The sequence below is a fragment of the Rhinolophus ferrumequinum genome, chromosome 21, assembly GCF_004115265.2.
Source record: "Rhinolophus ferrumequinum isolate MPI-CBG mRhiFer1 chromosome 21, mRhiFer1_v1.p, whole genome shotgun sequence".
NCBI classification, from domain to species: domain Eukaryota; kingdom Metazoa; phylum Chordata; class Mammalia; order Chiroptera; family Rhinolophidae; genus Rhinolophus; species Rhinolophus ferrumequinum.
Window position 1 is genome coordinate 9,155,702 of NC_046304.1, and position 5,037 is coordinate 9,160,738.

At 36.5% G+C, this 5,037-nt stretch overlaps 1 pseudogene; it reads left to right on the top strand.

The window, feature by feature from the left end:
* The first annotated feature begins 1,231 nt into the window (after positions 1–1,231).
* Positions 1,232–1,934, top strand: LOC117014014 (peptidyl-prolyl cis-trans isomerase FKBP3-like; annotated as a pseudogene).
* Positions 1,935–5,037: the final 3,103 nt, after the last annotated feature.

Sequence of the window (5,037 nt, forward strand, 5' to 3'; positions counted from 1 at the left end):
GGCAGGCACCAGAGCCCTGCTAAAGCAAACCTTGGTCTGTAGGGTCAGCCCCTGCACAACAGTTCCTCCACTGCAGTCACAGCCAGTCCTCAAAACCAATCAGCCCCAAAGTCAATCCGTCTCACTGATGTACGAACTGCAACCAAGGCTCAACACACAAGGGACACACCTGGAGCACTCAGCTCTGGTGACCAGGGAGATTAAACCACTGGGCCCCATAGGACACCTAATACATAAGGCCATTCTACGAAGACAAGGAGGCATATCAGCCTTACCTAATACATAGAAAGAAACACAGGAAGGTAACCAAAATGAGGAGACAAAGAAACATGTCTCAAATAAAGGAACAGAACAAAGCTCCAAAAAAAGAACTAAATAAAATGGAGACAACCTACCAGACACAGTGTTCCAAGCACTGGTTATAAGGCTGCTCAATGATCTCAGGGAGAATTTCAACAAATAGATAGGAAACATAAAAATGAAGATAGAAAACATAAAATGGAATCAATCAGGAATAATCACTACAATAATTGAAATGAAGAATACATAAGAGAAAATCAACAGTAGATTAGATGCAACAGAGGATCAAATCAGCAGTTTAGAAGATAAAGTAGCAGAAAACACCCAAACAGAATAACAAAAAGAAAAAATAATCCCCCCCCCAAAAAAAAATGAAGACAGTTTAAGAGGCCTTTGGGACAATATTAAGCATAACAACATTCGCATCATAGGGGTACCAGAGGAGAAGAGAGAAGGAGCAAGGAATTGAAAACCTATTTGAAAAAATAATGACTAAAAAGTTTTCTAATCTGGCAAAGGAAATAGACATACAAGCCCAGGAAGTGCAGAGAGTCTCAAAGAGAATCCAGATAGGCCTACACCAAGACACATCATAATTAAAATACCAAAGGTTAAAGATAAAATCTTAAAAGCAACAAGAGAAAAATAGTTAGTTACCTACAAGGGAGCTCCTATAAGACTGTCAACTGATTTCTCAACAAAAATTTTGCAAGTCTGAAGGGACTGGTACCAAATATTGAAACTGATGAAAAGCAAGGGCCTACAACCAATATTACTCTACCCAGCAAAGCTTTCATTTAGAATCGAAGGACAGATAAAGAGCTTCCCAGACAAGAAAAAGCTAAAGGAAGGAGTTTATTACCACCAAATCAGTATTGCAAGGAATGTTAGAGGGACTTAAGATAAAAAGTATAAACAAAAGCAGAGGGAGCGGAGGAAGATGGTGGCTGCCATTCCACAGCAGGCCTGGACCTTGGAGCAGCTGCGCAGAGAGCAGCTACCCAAAAAGGACATTATCAAGTTTCTACAGGACCATGGTTCAGATTCGTTTCTTGCAGAATATAAGTTATCAGGAAACATTAAAAATGTTGCCAAGACAGCTAACAAGGTTACGTCCTATTTGGTTACAGCCATTTGGTTATAGCCTATAACCATCTTTTTTAAAGTAAGCGTTTCAAGAGTACTGAAAGTATAAGTAAAGTGTCCAAGCAGGTGAAAAATGTGAAGCTTAATGAAGATAAACCCAAAGAAACCAAGTCTGAAGAGACTCTGGATGAGGGTCCACCAAAATACACAAAATCTGTTCTTATAAAAGGGGATAAAACCAACTAGCCCAAAAAGGGAGATGTTGTTCACTGCTGGTATACAGGAACACTACAGGACAGAACTGTTTTTGATAAAATATTCAAACGAGTTGAAAGAAGAATAAAAATGTCAAGCCTTTAAGTTTTAAGGTTGGAATAGACAAAGTTATCAGAGGACGGGATGAAGCACTCTTGACAATAAGTAAAGGAGAAAAGGCTTGACTAGAGATTGAACCAGAATGGGCTTATGGAAAATAAGAACAGCCTGATGCCAAAATTCCATCAAATGCAAAACTTATTTTTGAGGTGGAATTGGTGGATATTGATTGAAATAGTAATGCTTCAGATCTAAAGACATCAGAAATGGCCTTGAAGAAACTTATGTAAATAATTACACCTGGTTATTGTTGTAAGGGAAAAGTCAACTGAAAGATTCAAGGAGCTAAGTTAGAAATTGTTTACTTGATCCCTCAACTTTTAAAAACAGTAATCCATTATAAATCCCTGAAGTTTAAAATATTTTATTACAACTATGTAAAATACTGGTTAAGGAGAAGTCATTTTTCTTTTATCTCATGTTTTAAACTAAAAGGCTCAATAAAAATTTATCCAGCATCAAAATATATATATATATATATATATATATATATATATATATATATATATATATATATATGAAAAATAACATGGCAATAACCACATATCTATCAGCAATTACTTTCAATGTATATGGATTAAATACTCCAATCAAAAGACATAGGAAGGCTGAGTGGATAAAAAACAAAACCTGTACATATGCTGCCTACAAGAGACTCACTTCAGATTGAAAGATACGACAGAAAGTAAAGAAATGGAAAAAGATATTTCATGAAAATTGAAATGAAAAAAAATCTGGAGTAGCAATACTTACACCAAACAAAATAGACTTTAAAACAAAGGCTATAACAAGAGCCAACGAAGGACCCAGTAATCCCACCTCTGGGTATTTATCTGAAGAAAACCCAAAACACTACTTCAAGGGGACATGTGCATCCATATGTTCATTGCAACATTGTTTACAATAGCCAAGATGTGGAGGCAACCTGGGTGTCTGTCGATGGATAAATGGATAAAGAGGAGATGGTACAATGGAATATCACTCAATCATGAAAGGGAATGGGTTCTTGTCATCTGTGGTGTCATAGATGGACCTGGGGAGTATTGTGCTGAGGAGAGTATGTCAAACAAAGACAGATGCAATGTGATTTCATTTATACGTGAAATCTAAAGAACAAAATAAACAAACACAACAGAAACAAACTCATAGATACAGAGAACATTTTGATGGTTGCCAGACGAGAGGGGACTTGACGGTAGATGAAAAGGGGGAAGGAATTAAGAAGTACAAATTGGTTGTTATACAGTAGTCATGGGGATGCAGGGTATAGCATAAGGAATACAGTCGATAATATTTTAATAACTATGTATGGTATCAGAGGGATACTAGATTTCTTAGGGTGATAGATGGGAGGGATTTGGGGGCAGGTTGAAAAATGTGAAGGGATTAAGAAATACAAATTGGTAGTTACAAAATAGTCATGGAAATGCAAAGTAAAACATAGGGAATATAGTCACTAATATGGTAATAACTGTGTATAGTGCAAGATGGGTACTAGACTAGTCAGAGGGATCACTTCTTAAATTATATAAATATCTAGCCATTAAGCTGTCCCCCTGAAATTAATATAAAATAATATTCAATGTCAAAAAAAGCGAAGTACAAAACAGACCAATGGACTTTTATGTAGCAGAGTCTGAAACGTTTAATGATATGGTTTTAGATTTTACATTGCAACTAACTTTTAGAAATTTACCAGTTTTCATTTTACTGAACAGTCAAAACAGAAATCCACAATTATCTGAAAAGCTATTAAAATATTCCTTCTTTTCCAACCACATATATGTGTAAACCTGAATTTTTTTAACATAGTTTAGCCAAAAAAATAAATAAATAAAAGAAAGAAAAGCTTGTTTCAGCAGATTTAATACTGAAGCAGACATGAGAATCAGCTATATTAAGCCAGAAATTAAAGAGATTTACAGACTTGTAAAACAATGCCAGTTATTAATTTTTTTATTTTGGAAAATATAGTTATTCTAAATAAATTTTTCATAAAAGTAGATTATGTTAATTTGGGGGGTTAATTATTGTTATTCTAATTAAATATTTTTAAATTTCTCAGTTTTATTTCCTAAAACAGTAAATATGAATAGATAGGATCCACATAAATAAAAGTCCTTTGGGGTCCTCAATCATTTTTAATGTATAAAGAGATCTGGAGAACAAAACTTATGAAAATCATTAACATGGAATTTTAACTAAACCTCGAAGGGCCCTGTTGTGGCCAAAGCTTTGGAAAGGAAAGGAGATAGCTCCTTCCACTCCTGTCCTAGAACAACCTCAACCTGCCCCCAGTGAGGCAGACACCCTCAGGGCATAATATAGGAAAAGGGAAAAGGAAACCTTCTCTCATTTCCTTTCCTGGAATGTGCCCTGACCAGCCTCCCTGTGAATGTCACACCCTGTCCTCCCAAACAAATGGCTGTGGAGGTTTCCCTATCAGGGAAAATGCTGAGAACATCTCAGCCAGCCAGTCGGGAAAAGAAGGAGGCCACAGAGCTAGAGAACAAAGACCACTGCTTGTCGTCCACACTTCTGTGTTGATTCTCCTTCTAGCCAATACTCCAATGAATAGCTTTGGATGTTTGAGCTCCCATACTGGGTGCTTGGGGCTCTATACCTTGGCTTTGTATGTCCTCCATCTTCTCCCTGCCCCAAAAAAACAAGCTCATAGGGCACCTCTCCCAACCACCACTTATCCCACAAGCTTACGAAAATTCCTTTTCCACCAAGAAAATACTGGAGTAAATCACCGGGGGTCGCCCCACTGCCTCCAGCATTGCAGAGCCAGGAGAGACCAGACAAACATGTGCTCTACAGGTTACTGTGAATGATTAGTGTAATTCACGAAAGGTACTCTGAGACTCAGAAAAGAAATAGTGTGGTAAAGATGGTTGTGAGACACTCAAGGATCTCATATTTCTTGGCTATGGACACGCATGGGAGTGAAACATTTAATGAAGAAATGATTCCAAACTTATCCAAATTGTTCCAGAAAACAAAAAAAAGAAGGTCCACCACCACCACCACCCTGCTGATTTTATGAGGCCAGAGCAACCTTTGATATAGACAAATACATACTTCATATATATGTATATGTCAATCTCAACCATGAACATGAACATAAATGCAAAAAATTCTAAAAATTATACTAGGAAACTGAATATACAGTATAAGAAAGATAATATGTCCTAGGATAAACTTGGGTTTATTCCAGGGTTGTAAATTTGATTTAACATTAGAAAATGAATACTCTACATAAACAGATAATAC